Source organism: Bidens hawaiensis, unplaced genomic scaffold (assembly GCF_021521415.1).
Source record: "Bidens hawaiensis isolate Kalapana, Puna unplaced genomic scaffold, B.hawaiensis_p1.1 tig00030762_1, whole genome shotgun sequence".
Classification (NCBI taxonomy): domain Eukaryota; kingdom Viridiplantae; phylum Streptophyta; class Magnoliopsida; order Asterales; family Asteraceae; genus Bidens; species Bidens hawaiensis.
The window spans coordinates 89030-104517 of NW_027495131.1; the positions used below are offsets into that span (position 1 = coordinate 89030).

At 36.6% G+C, this 15488-nt stretch overlaps 1 pseudogene across 1 annotated transcript; it reads right to left on the bottom strand.

Moving 5' to 3' along the window:
- Positions 1-4790: 4790 nt before the first annotated feature.
- On the bottom strand, positions 4791-8993 carry LOC143580898 (chloroplast processing peptidase-like; annotated as a pseudogene). Its single transcript, XR_013143738.1, has 6 exons — positions 8955-8993; positions 8067-8174; positions 6962-7099; positions 6062-6146; positions 5903-5970; positions 4791-5055 (listed from the first exon to the last, which is right to left on the bottom strand). The product of XR_013143738.1 is annotated as a chloroplast processing peptidase-like (transcript).
- Between the last annotated feature and the right edge of the window lie 6495 nt (positions 8994-15488).

Here is a 15488-nt window from a genome sequence, read left to right on the forward strand (position 1 = left end):
AATAAAACCTATTTTTGGGCCCTATACAAAGTGAAGTGATAATCCAACACAAGATTTCTTAAAATCCATTCAGACCACCGTCGCCTAGAGGTGCACAGAATACCTAGTTTCGAAGCTGACCTGGTGTACCTGTATTCAACCGCGGATACGACCTGATTTCCGGTTTCTCCACGGACCTATACCCAGAACCAAAACCGACTTGACCCTACCTAAAACCCGGTCAAATATCCGAAGAGTGAATGCCCCTTTAGGCACTAGTCTGGTAACGAGGCCAAGGGGAAAAGAAGTAGGGCCACATCCAATTTCAATCAATCAAACCAACAACTTTTGAATTTTGCTTAACTAGCCATCATTCACGACACAGTCTTATAAATAAGTCAGAATGATCTACGTTTTATATAAAAACACAAACACATTTAGCTAAAAAGAAAATGAGTCATATTGTAAATTGCAAGTCACCTAAATGTATTTCTAATGCATACTCCTTCTAAATTTTTATCAGTAGACATGTTACTATAAAACTTGAAGAAACACTAATCGACCCCGGGCAGATTACGGATAATCTGGGGGGTTAAATAGATGTTTCCCACGAGGGTTATGTCCGGCAAGATGGTTATTCTTCTGATGACCTGCAAAACAGACACCGTGAGCTCGTCACTGAGAAGGGGGGGGGGGGTACCTCCTTGTGACCACCCTCCGGCGTGAGAATCAGACTAGATTGCTCTTGAATATAAGTGTATATTAAGAGAAATGACTAGAGCAGATATCAAATAATATATGGAGATATAAGATAATGATACCGTTCCAAGGTGTTGGAGTATTTATAGCCGAAGGTAGGTTTCCAAGCAGGTACAGCCGGCTGAATAGTATTCCTGTTCTTCCAACTGTGGGCTACGCACGTGCCATACTGACGGTTGGTGGGTAGGCAGCGGCTGATAGTGACCAGGCCGGCTGTGTACTATTCCTTTTCCACCAACTGCAGGCTATGGACGTGCCCCGACAGGGGTTGGTGAGTAGGCGGCGGCTGATAGTGACTTTAAGTACTAGAGCGTGCTGCCCGTCGTACTGTTGTCAGTGAGCTGTCGCAGCTTTGGTCAGATCTTTTGTCCATACCTTGGCAGGTACAGTACAAAAGATCCCTCCAGTATCGTACGGACTGGCTCATTTGGGCGGGAGTATTCCCGGCTTTGGGCGGGAGTGTTCCCGGCTTGCTCATTCCTTCTTCAGGTGACATTACTGAATTATTTGAGAGTTAGTGCCTTGTGCATGTAGCCTTGCTGTGCGGGTAGCCTTCCCTGATGGCTAGTATCCGGAACAGGCGGAGTACGTCGACCATTGGGAGGCGTTTCCTGCGGGAGCAGCTTGCGTACTGCGCGTAAGGACGTCGCGTCTCTGAGCATGGTGGGTCCTGCGGATCCAGTTGGTCTTTGCGCAGACGTCCCTCTTAAGGTGAGTCTTGCGGGTCCAACCGCGCAGACGTCCCTCTTTGAGGTGAGTCTTGCGGGTCCGACTGCGCAGACGTCTCTGTTTGAGGTGAGTCTTGCGGGTCCAACTGGGCTCTGCTGGGACCTACCTCTTCAAGTCCCCCCAGTCCAATGTTCTTCTCATGAATTGTTAATAAGTGAGGTGAACTTTTGGACTTAAGCAAAGGGGTTTTGAAAAGGGTTTAGTTTTAAGGTCTCCGCGGGGATTCTTCCCGCGGGTTTCCTAATGTCACGTGCAGAATTTCCCACTGTTCTGCTTGATCTTTGGGTATGATGCGGGTAGGTGTGTAACCTCCTCGCACGTCGGGAGCGTTGAGTTTCATTTGTGTAGATTCTCCACGGGGTTTTGGTAGTTTTAAACATAGTGAACAATTATGTTAAACAACCAATTCCATCTTGGAGCTTCCAACAATCTAGTTCCCAACGTTCCCGCTATGCGGGGATGTTATATCCCTTTCCGCAAGCATGGCCCAGAAGATCCTTCTTGGTTTCAATTCCCTGCGGAGTGCTAAGTATGTGAAGGGTTTGGCCTTGACACTGTACCCGCACTCGTCTTATAGTTACTTTACTTCCAAGGTATTCCTGGCTTCAATTCCCTGCGGGTGCTAAGTATGTGAAGGGTTTTACCTTGACACTGTACCCGCACCCGTCTTATAGTTACTTGGTTGCCGAGGTATTCTTGGCTTAAGTTCCCTGCAGGTGCTAAGTATGTGAAGGGTTTTGCCTTGACACTGTACTCGCACCTGTCTTATAGTTACTTGGTTGTCAAGGTAAGGGGTATAGTCCCGCTTACTTTTGAATCTTTTTGAATCTTTTTGACTTGCGTTATAAACGTTGTATGACTTGCTCATGCATATTATAGTTTAATTTGGCACTTGTTTTGCCGCCTAAACAATATATGATTCGCTCGTGCATACTTTAGTTTAACTTAGCAATTTTCCAAGTGTTTTGAATAAGTTAACCGTTCGATGCGCGGTTGTCAATAGGTTAGTGTTCAGTTTCCTCTATCATGATTGTGCGGGTAGGACCGTCACTTTCATTTAGTGGGATGACCAAACTTTACCTATAACTGACCTGCGTGAAGGTTGTCCTTATTTCTTAGAAATTTTTGCCGTTTTTTGTGTTTATGCGGGTTTTGCCGCCGTCCACACGCAACGACTTCCTTTCACACTTATTTATGCGGTGAATACCGGCATATCAGTGTGGAAAGTTCACAAGTATAAATGTAAGACCATCAGCGTCAATGTGATAAGGAGAATCATTTCCATTAGAAGTGGCTCTGGGCCTTTTCTTTACAAGTTTGGAATTGATCTACATGCAACCTGTGTAATTGAACTCCCATGTTCTTGGGATGGGGGTGTCATCGAGCCTTTCGAGCCGATATTCACCTGGTTCGGAATCTCGTTGTATACGCAGTATGTAGTCTCCAACATTGAAGCTGCAGTTTCATTCGTGTTTTCCCCAACTGGGGTTCTACACGCATTAGCCTGCTCAGCGTTCATTACGCCACGAGGTGCGTGAGTTTCCCCCCGCGTTCCTTGGTTTGAAGGTTTCTTCGAAATTCCTTCTCGGTTGGAAGTCTGTTTCCTTACGCTTCCCTTTCGCCCTATGGCGAGGGTTTGCGTCAGTGTCGGATTCCTCCCGATCATCGTCCGAGTACTCGCACTCACTGCTCATGTTGAGCTATTGTCGAGTGCTTCTAAATTCGTCAGCCTGTTGGATGGAACGTAAGCGTTCGTCCGACTCAGCTTGGAATTCCTTCTGACGTGCTTCCGCCCACGCTTTAACTTGTTCAAGTGTTTGGTGGGGGAGCCTCGTCTGTTGTCTTTCCACCTGGGTATCAGTGAATCCCAGGGGATGATTGTTTACTGCACTTGCCCCGGCTTGGGTAACCGGGGTAGTGTTCGTAAAATTTACTGCACTTGCCCCGGCTTGAATAACCGGGGTAGTGTTCGTAAAATTTGTGTACTCGCCGGTGTTCCCCCCAGTAGCTGGGGTTGCGGTTACCGGAGTTTCTTGGTCGCTCGTTGGCCTTGGCAACGGAGTAACCTTAACCATCTTTCCAGAAGTTTTGAAAAAACTGAAAAAGAATAAGTTCTAGCTTTTATGCACGGATGGCGCCAATGAATAAACACTAATCGACCCCCGGGCAGATTACGGATAATCTGGGGGTTAAATAGATGTTTCCCACGAGGGTTATGTCCGGCAAGATGGTTATTCTTCTGATGACCTGCAAAACAGACACCGTGAGCTCGTCACTGAGAAGGGGGGGGGGGTACCTCCTTGTGACCACCCTCCGGCGTGAGAATCAGACTAGATTGCTCTTGAATATAAGTGTATATTAAGAGAAATGACTAGAGCAGATATCAAATAATATATGGAGATATAAGATAATGATACCGTTCCAAGGTGTTGGAGTATTTATAGCCGAAGGTAGGTTTCCAAGCAGGTACAGCCGGCTGAATAGTATTCCTGTTCTACCAACTGTGGGCTACGCACGTGCCATACTGACGGTTGGTGGGTAGGCAGCGGCTGATAGTGACCAGGCCGGCTGTGTACTATTCCTTTTCCACCAACTGCAGGCTATGGACGTGCCCCGACAGGGGTTGGTGAGTAGGCGGCGGCTGATAGTGACTTTAAGTACTAGAGCGTGCTGCCCGTCGTACTGTTGTCAGTGAGCTGTCGCAGCTTTGGTCAGATCTTTTGTCCATACCTTGGCAGGTACAGTACAAAAGATCCCTCCAGTATCGTACGGACTGGCTCATTTGGGCGGGAGTATTCCCGGCTTTGGGCGGGAGTGTTCCCGGCTTGCTCATTCCTTCTTCAGGTGACATTACTGAATTATTTGAGAGTTAGTGCCTTGTGCATGTAGCCTTGCTGTGCGGGTAGCCTTCCCTGATGGCTAGTATCCGGAACAGGCGGAGTACGTCGACCATTGGGAGGCGTTTCCTGCGGGAGCAGCTTGCGTACTGCGCGTAAGGACGTCGCGTCTCTGAGCATGGTGGGTCCTGCGGATCCAGTTGGTCTTTGCGCAGACGTCCCTCTTAAGGTGAGTCTTGCGGGTCCAACCGCGCAGACGTCCCTCTTTGAGGTGAGTCTTGCGGGTCCGACTGCACAGACGTCTCTGTTTGAGGTGAGTCTTGCGGGTCCAACTGGGCTCTGCTGGGACCTACCTCTTCAAAACTATAGCATTTATAATCATATATAGTACATTAACTATTTTTATAATTTCTTTAAAGAGATATAAAGTCACTGTAAGTCTACCGGCCCGACTATTTTTTAAAAAGTGAAAAAAAAATACAGATTTTGACCCGTTACCCAACTCACTGTTCAACAAATGAATAGTGGTATACACAAATAGTTTACCTGTTTGACTATAAAAAAGTCAAGGTAAATGCCTACTGAGAAACTAAATTACTGGAAGCTTGTTGAGATTCTGTAGTTATACTACTAATATTTTCTGGCTTGTCATCTGCACAGCCTCCTGGCAAAACCGTCCTGCCGATCCTCGGTGGCGGCCAGTATCGCAACACCGATCTCCCGATTATGTTTTTTTAATGGTAGCGGTTCCCTGATATAATTAAAAAGAATATTATAAAAATTAATAAATTAATAAATTAAGTTTTTAAATAACACGATTTAGAATAAAGACTCGTAAGAGGTATAAACAGACTTTAAACAACTTTCAGCCCGTTTGGCCCGTTTCCCTAATTATCTTGAAATCTTTTCATTTGGCCCGTTTAAGATAAAAATTAGATACGCCCAAATTGACTCGTTCCTAAGTAAACGGACCACGATTACCAACTATAATGTGTTGAACGGGTCGTGTTTGTGGATCAAACAGGAACATGAGCCAATCCCAAAATCATGTTAAGACACTGAACCTAGACACGACCCTCATCATCACGAGTATACCCAAACATGACCCGTCTGACCCAAATTTATATTTAAAAAAAAAAAAAGACTTTTTATTGTTTTTTACATATCAATACTTTAAATTTATATCCTTACAACAAAAAATACAAATTATATAAAACAGTTACATTATATTTAAATTGTAACTGTTTTATATTAATTTGTATTTTTGGTTTATTTCATGTTCTACATTCACTTGATCAATTAAAATTTTTAATTATAAAATCTTATGCCAATTTCCTAATAGTTTTAAATTGTCATAAGATATCCAACCAAGACAAATCATTACATAAAAAAATTTAAAAAAAAAACAAATTTAAAAATAAATGCTCCGCGAATCCACCGAGTTTACCTGCACCCGACCTGTTTAGCTAGCGTTTTCGCGGGTTCGACCCAAAACTGACCCGAACCCGTTAAACCAAACCCAAATCCGCAAATTTCGCGTTAGGTTCGTGTCGTCTCAGAAATTCACACTCCTCTCTAATATATATGGCATAACTTACCAAGCGTGTGAATCGTAGCTGTTATTACGGTTATCTCCCATTACAAACACATAATTTTCCGGTACGCGCTGCAAATACAGAACAAATAAAACAGCATTAACAACAATTTCAAGATTGGAGTTTCAAAGATGATTAAAAGAATGTACAGATGAAACATACAACGGGACTCATGTCATATTTAGGTGCTTCGTATATGAAGTCTTCGTTTAACGACCCCATTTACTATTAGCTTCCCGTTGTGTACCTGCAGCCCGTAAAGATTAATATTATATGACGCATTTCCCCTTGATATCAAAATATTTTTTTTACATTTTTTTGCGATTAGGCATGTAAACGAACTGAACGTCCGGTGAACCGTTCATGAAATTTTCTGCAGGTCGCTCGTGTTATGTTTGGTTACTTAATAAATGAACGAACATGAACACGTGCATTGTCCGTCCAATTATGCTCGTTTATGTTCGTTTGTTTACGTTCATTTATGTTGGTTAGTTTACACGTTTTTAAGTTCGTTTATTTCGTAATTACGTTCGTATGTATGCTAAGTTAAATTTTTTAGACCCGCTACAATTTAGTTTAGTTCTATAATTTTTAGGCCCGAAAGATTAATGTTCATGTATAATTTTAGTTGGTGTTAGCTTGGTTATGTTTATTTAACCTACGTTCAAGTATGTTCGTCCGTTTATGTTTGTGAAGCATTCATTTATATTATAAAATGATATAATGCAATATATATATATATATATATATATATATATATATATATATATATATATATATTAACAAACGAACACGAAAACGCCAATTTTCTTAACAAATGAACACAAACAAGAAAACCCTGTCCGTTTAACTAGTTTGTGTTCGATTGTTTACGCGGTTACTAATATGCCACCCCTTTAAAGGTTATATCAATATCATTTTTAGTAAGGGTAAAATCGTCAAAGTGACAATTTTGACCACTAAGATCTTTGAGTCAACAAGGTCAAGGCATACCAAATCAACCATATTGTTTACTTCAAAACAACATATTTGTAATTTGTTGATATGAATCAAGAAACTTACCTCCACTAAATCTCCGGCCTTTGCAACAACTCGTTTGATGAAAACATCATCATCGTTGTATCCTGCTTTTTGAAGAACCGGAGGGCTTTTAAATATCACAATATCGTTTGGGCATGGCTCTCTAAAATAATAACTAACCTGAAATGGAGTTAATAAATCAAGAAATCAAATTTGGCCTTATGTGACAAACAACAAATATAGAAAATCAAATTGCGCATAATTAAGAAATTAAACAAAATTTCTTTTGGGGCATGTATTTGATGGTATTATTCATATTTTGTATGTTCATGAATGCACTTATCTTTTAAAATTTATAACATCATAAAATTTGCACATTTTATATACGTCAAACATCTTATGCTGATGATAGCATGTATGTAAATTATCACATTTAAATTTTATTGTATTTGCTAAAAATAGAGGTGTAAACGAGCCGATCCGCTCGCATAAAACTCGAATTGATCCGAGCTTAAATGAGCTTGAGCTTTTATTAAGGCACATTTAATAAACAAGCTCAGGCTCGAGCTTCACATATTGAGCTCAAGCCGGCTCACGGGCCTAAATGAGCATTTTATTTATATAACTCTTACTTAATGAATTTATATAATAACTAATATGGTATATAAACATATTATAAAAATAACTAAATAACATACATTATATTATATATAAAACTTATAACTATAAATATAGGGGTTTGGATCAAATACAAATTAAATTAACGTGCTAATTGTGCGAAACAAGTAGTGTAATTATATATACAACACAATGTAATTATAGTGTAGTGTATAATTAAACCACAATGTAATTACATAATTACAATACTTGTATATATGATTACACTAACTTGATTCGCATAGATAGCATGTTTTTTTAGTTTGTACGTTAACTTTCCCTATAAATATATATCAATAATAATTACAAAAAAACATTTAAATAATAATAAAAAATAATAAACGAGCTCGAGCTTGATAAATTCCCACTAGCCAAGCTCAAACTTTAAAAATACAATTCTAAAGAAGCCGAACTCGAACTCAAACCCTCCCAAACTAAAACGAACTAAACTCGAGCTCAACCCAAGAAAATAAACAAAATGTCTACCTACCTTTTCAGCCACAAGTCTATCTCCAACATTAAATGTAGGATACATAGACAACGAAGGAATGAATCTCGGTTCAGCAATAAACCACCTAAATACAAAAAAGTCAACGTTCTAAAAAAATTTAAAAAATATAAATAAATAAATAAACCCTCTAAACAACAAAGTGGCAGTTCTAAGACCACTCCCATTGACAACCCAATGATGGTTTGGGTTGCCAAATGACATTAAATAAAACACAAAATTAATATTTTATAATTAATTTATCACAAACTAGTTCACAAAAGCAAACTAGTTTGCAAACCATTTTATGCAATATTTAATACAATTACTAGTTTTCATCCTTTTGTTTTTTTTTAACAATTAATATAATACACAAATTAGTTTTTGTTTAATAACTTAAATTGTTAGCTTAAAAAAAATTTTAAAAACACAACCATATTTATTTTTTTTCCAATACACTTCGATATAAATTTTATTAAAAACGAGGTTATTCAAAAATATGTATTTTTTTCTTACTAGCTTTTCAATATAATATTATTGTTTCGTAACTTATAATTTAAAGTTTTATCTTTTATATATTTTAAATAATTATAAATTATATTTAAATAATAAAATGTTGGTTGAGGTTGGGTTGTGAATGGGAGTGGAAATTTAGATTAGGTTGGGTTGTGTTTGTTGATGAGAGAGAAATTAGTTTTTTATTAAAAGATTGGGTTGGGTTGGTTTGCTAATGGGATTGGTCTAAAAGAGTTTTAAAAAAATATAAAATTTTAAAAAACACTTAAATAAACAGCCTAAAGGCAAGTGAAACCTCAATGGCAATAACAACAGTCTTCACATCATCCAAATTAATATCCAACTAATCTGACACCGACCCATTTTTCTTCTCACCATCGCCGTCACCTCCGCCGTCTCCACCACCGCCGCCATCACCGGAATAAAAATCTTGAAGGGTTTTGGGGTTTTGTGGGGTGAAAAAGATTGAGAATTTGGGGGTTTTGGAGATGGGTTTTGCTGGGTTTTTGATAAAAGTTAAGGGTTTTGATGGGTTGATGAAATTGAAGGTGGATTGCTTATAGTTATAGTTATGGAGTGAAGATTAGTGAAGGAGAGTTGAAGATATCATTTTTAGGGAAAATTACCGAATTAGACAAGTTTGACCAATAATTTATCAAAATAGACATGTCTATTTAGGCTACATCTCTCCAATCATTGGTTTTTTAACCAATAAACAACTGACACGTCACCGAATCCAACTAAGGTGGCTAAGCCTTAGCCTCCACTTTATGGGCACATAATTTTATAAAAAGTAAACGGGTCCCACCTTTAACCAATAAAAATTCGACACGTGTCAAAGGCGGCTAAACTTAGCCTACATCTATGGTTATTTAGCTGGCATCTCTGACTCTTAGCCGCCTTCAAGATACGTGTCTATTTAGTTAGCCGGCTCGAAATATTCCTTCTCAGCCGGCTCCAACTCGGCTTGTAGGCTAAGGCTTCACTTAACCGCCTTCAATTTTTTCATTTAGCCGTCTAATTTTAGCCGCCAAAATTGAATATTTTACCAACATTATTAAATATTTAGCCGACTTCACTTAGCCGTCTTCTTAGCCGGTGTAAATTTAGCACCCAAAATTAAATATTTTACCTACTCCCTTAATTATTTAGCCGGCTTCGCTTAGCTGCCAAATTTTTTTCTCCTAGCCGGCATGTTTTAGCCATCAGTAATAAATACTTAACTACCCAAATTTAATTATTCACCAACCATTTTTATAAAACTATACAACCATATTCCCCACATCTTATAAAACCATCTTCACCCTCTCAAACTTTTTTACTTTCTTATCACAAGATACTCATTTTCTAAAAAAAATATGTTTGTTAACGTCGTCGTTTTGTAGTGGTGGGAATTGGCATGTTGTTGATCGGGTTGTTGAATACCTTCCGGTAGATTGCATGAAACTTGTTTTACAGATAAATACAAATATTACTTACGATTATTTAATTTGTTTAATTTCAAAAGAGTGTGATCTTCAAAATATTACAAGATAAAAAAAAACGATATGCAACTGAAAAAAAGCGAAATGCAACTGAAAAGCGAAATGCAACTGAAAAGATCAAAATATTCTTTAATCTTTGAAATTAAGGAAATTAAATAATCGTAAGTAATATTTGTACTTATATGTAAAACACGTTTCATGCAATCAACAACCTGATCAACAACCTGATCAACAACATGCCAATTCCCACCACTATAAATGACGACGTTAACAAACATATTTTTTTTTTAAAAATGAGTATCTTGTGATAAGAAAGTAAAAACGTTTGAGAGGGTGAAAATGGTTGTATAAGATGTAGGGAATATGATTGTATAGTTTTATAAAAATAGTTGGTGAAAAATTAAATTTGGGTAGTTAAGTATTTATTGTTGATGGCTAAAACATGCCGGCTAGGAGAAAAAAAATTGGAGGCTAAGCGAAGCCGGCTAAGAAGACGGCTAAGTGAAGTCGGCTAAATATTAAATAGAGTTGGTAAGTTGGTAAAATATTCAATTTTGGCGGCTAAATTTACACCGGCTAAGTGAAGCCGGCTAAATATTTAATAATGTTGGTAAAATATTCAATTTTGGCGGCTAAATGAAAAAATTGAAGGCGGCTAAGTGAAGCCTTAGCCTACAGCCGAGTTGGAGCCGGCTAAGAAGGAATATTTCGAGCCGGCTAACTAAATAGACACGTATCCCGAAGGCGGCTAAGAGTCAGAGATGCCGGCTAAATAACCATAGATGTAGGCTAAGTTTAGCCGCCTTTGACACGTGTCGATTTTTTATTGGTTAAAGGTGGTACCCGTTTACTTTTTATAAAATTTCGTGCCCATAAAGTGGAGGCTAAGGATTATCCGCCTTAGCCGGCTTTAGTGACGTGTCAGTTGTTTATTGACTAAAAACCCAATGATTGGAGATATGTAGGCTAAATAAGCATGTCTATTTTGATAAATTATTAGTCAAACTTGTCTATTTATGTAATTTGCCCTCATTTTTATCTTGTTTGAAACTTTGAATATGTTGTGGGAATTTATAGTTTTGTTGTAGAATGAATGTAAATAAATAAATACGATGATGTGGATATTATTTGACAAGAAAATAGAGAATGTCCTATTTTTTATTAATATTATATATAAAAGATACTAATTATAAAAGGTTGTAAGTGAAGCGGACGTAGAGGTGTACTAAACCGGTTTTAAACTCAAACCTAATCAGTTTATAAATCGAACCGGTTTGGTCAACGGCTGGTCAAAACCGGTTTGACTCAAACCGGTTCGGTTTATAAACTAGTTTCGAAGCAAGATATGTCGGCCTTGTCACGTCGGTTCGATTTATAAACCGATTTAACCAGTTTAAATCGGTTTTCCTTAAACCGGTTAGGTAGATTTGAAGGGGAACCAGTCCTGAAACTGACGGTTTGGGTTAAACCAGTTTTAAACCCAAATCGGTCCGGTTTGCCTAAAACCGATACCGGTTTTTTTGTACACTTCTAACCGGGCGTAAGGTCATGTGTTGGCGAAAAGTTTGTTATGTTTGACCGTTTAATAAATATGAAAAAAAAATTGTTCTGTAAGTTTGACAAAAAAACACAAGAAGGGGTCGCGTTCGTTTTGTAGTGTCCGTGAACGTTCAGTAATGTTCGTCCAACTACGTCCGGTAACGTCTAGATAATAAATGAACCATACATGTTTTGGTTACTATGTAAGTGTTAGGTAATAAACCAAGTGAAACCCCAACCACAATAATCAAAATCTTGAACTTCGGTGGCATATTAGGGTTTTGGGGGTGAAAAAGTTTGAATATTTTGGGTGGGGGGAGTTAAGGTGGGTTTGTGATGGGTTGATGAAAATTGAAGGCGGGTTTACCTTCAATTGAAGTAATCATACACGAGTAAATATAAAAAATATTTTCTTATTAGTTTCATGTTTTTCATCCGCTCTCCTGCTCGAATGATAATAGCGTCGTATTATGAGATGATTACCTTTATGATCCAGGAAACTAAACCTTATTAGTTGAAGTCAGTTAATCACAACGCTTATGTTTCTGACCAACTTGTAAAGAGTGCTATGTCATACAGCTGTCGACGGTGTGTTAGTCTAACACCTCATACAGCCAGTATGGTTCGAGCAACATTCGACATGTATAACGTGTCAAATGATCATTTATAATATATCACTTTTTACCTTTCATAAGGCCATGATCACATTGTCCGTATGAGCGAAAGTGATGTGTTTATAGAGTGTTAATGATGTATCAATTGCATGATTTTTTCTTAGTCTTTCTTTTTTAAGAATTGAAATCAAGTTCGATAGTATAACGATTTAGGTTCTCCCTAAACATATTTTTTGTTGGGGATCTAAAACGAATCCTAAAATTTCGGCCTTTTCGTAATACAAAATTATTATTTTGCTTGCACTTTTGATAACAACCTACTAGCATTATCGTATTTTACATCAGCATAAACCACAAACAAACTCATCGCATTGGAAATACCATATTATACAACCTAAAAATAGTTGTACTGAAAAATTATCGAGAACAAGTAGCAAAAGTAAAATCGAGAAATATATACACAATAGACTATAATCATAAATGGTGTTTTTTTTTTGTTAAACGAAGCATATGATGAGATAACAGAGGAAGAATTTGAACATTTAACTGAACCAATGAACGATGGTTGTAAATTTTGGAGGGCTAGGCTAGATGTTGTGGACTAGTGTCACAAATGTAGAATCTCAACTTTATAATATCAAATCAAGAATGTTTACCCAAATATAAATGGAAACAAGATCAACGAATACACAACAAATAACTCGGACAAAATATAAATAACTCAAATCATCATCGTGACAATCTATTGTTTTTGAAACTGCAGAGTAAACAACATAATTCAAGCCCATCAATTGTCAAGCCCACTAGACCAGCTCGAAGCCCATTTATCAATTAACCAACCCCTTGTTACCAATACAAGAACAAAAATATACACAATATTTTTTATTATACTAATTGAATTTAGACACATTTCAACAATTAGTATATAGTGATGTGTTTTAGAGTAATCAGTTTAGATAAGCTACATTCATAAATCATATCATACTGATTATAAAATTTGATTATTGCTGTCTATACTATTGCGACTTAGAAAATTGTATGCATAAAAACTACATTCTAGGTGACTTTCAACCCGTTCATTTTCTGTTAAAATTTTATTTTACCCGTCTGTCCGTTTGAGATCAAACATAGCCCAAACTGTCACCTCCTATATACATACCGCGTGCCAAAAATCTTGTCGCATCGAACCACCATCTGTTCCTATTACATGCTATAATGCTACCTAAAAAGTCAAAATAGTTGGACCAGTCTGTGGGTTATATATGATAGAATGAGAGAGGTCTATATAGAATTTTGCATGATTTTAAAAAGAGAAAATTACTGTTTGCGTCCCTGTGATTTTAGAGAGGATGCACAATGAATCCCCAAAAGAAAATTTGAACTGCTTGAGTCCCTGTGGTTTCAAAGATGAACTATTTGAGTCATTGTTGTTACTTAATTATGTTAGCTTCAAGGGTAGATGTCACACCCCGACCCAAGGCGACGGAACATGCCGGGGTGCAACGTGATTGGACAAATACACAACACACTATTTAAAGTGACAATATTTATTCAACTCATTTTATTTCAACAAATCAATAACAACACATCTCGTTCATATAAACAAATAGAAACCATATTGTTCGTTTTTACTAATACCCTTATAGTCTTGGTAATGTTTTCCGTCAAGCACTCGAGTCAACAAAAGTCAAACCTGTAACATTTCATAAAATAAAGTTTGTCAACACAAAGGTTGGTGAGCAATTCATAAGTTTGAGCATATAAGTATATAGTAATAAAAAGGCCACAAAACTTGTATACAAAAACAATAAATAAAAGCAACAACGTGGATAAATTGACAATCGCTAATAGAATTACGTTAGCGCCACCTAGCTACAAGGGGTTGCCAAGTAGTCTAGGATTTAATAGAATATCGTTAATAGCATTACGTTAACGACACATTGCCATTACCAAATGGTATAGGATTTAACATAATATTGTTAATTGCATTACGTTAACGACACCTTGCCATTACCAAATGGTCTAGGATTTATAAATTCAACCAACCGAAAGCGATAAACACATAGACATATAGCATAGAACACCAAATCAAGCAAGTATTTTTAAGTAATGTATACGATCACGTTTGTGGGTTTAAGATTCAAGTAAATAAAGCATTTAGTTTGATAAGTATGAAATGTCACCCCAAAACGAAAGATGGAAAAAGGGGTATGAAAGTACTCACCTCGATTGACGAATCGGGAAATAATAAATGATCGACATATAAAAAGCTTGTAAACGAAACGAACGAATCCGACTTTAAACGATAAACACCTTAGCTAAAATAAATAATGTAATATATATTAATGAACTTGAAACCATAATGAAACTATATTGGAAACAATGAACAATGAGGTTCGGTTGTAAATCGGATTACCGGTTAATTTGTTAATGGTTAGGGACTCGTACTTAATTGACAATTAAAATTAAATAATATTATTTTATTGGGCTTTTAAGTAATTAAACCAATATTAAATAGAAACAAGACATGTTTAATTTAAGAGTTCGGTTTTATGAAAATGAATTTAAAATAAAGTTTATAATAATATTATTTATGATGATGATAATAATGATAAAGATAATTTAAAAAAAAAGAAATGTTTCATATATATATATATATAGATATGTAAGATAATGACGATAAAATAATAACCATAAATATTATTAATAATACTAATAATAATAGTTAAAGAATAACGCTCTTAGTATTAATTAAAATGTTGTTGATAAAAATAATAATAATAAATAATATTGGTAGTAAATAATGATACCACCCTCGATGTCGGTTCAAGTTTTAAACGAATTCACAAAATAAATATAATAATATTATTGTCAATAATAAATGATAAAAAATTTGATTTTAATAAATGGTAATAATATGAATTTTATTAATAATCATAACTTTAGTATTTATAAGAATAATGATAATAATACTAATAGTAATAATAATAAATAAATATAATAGTAAGTTATATGTAATAATACTAATAATAATCTTTATGTATTGATGTTAATACCAATAGAAATAATAAATTTATTACGTGTAAAAAGAACCAAAACCGATCTAGGATGAGACCTGAACCCGAGGCCTCTCGTTTATTAACTAACGTACAAATCAACCGAACTAAATTAACGATTGTTAATTAAACCCATAATTAAATTTATATATCCATTACCCGGGTGATTATCCTTTCTCCAATTTAAACCAACTTCATACCCGTCCAACCCGTTTC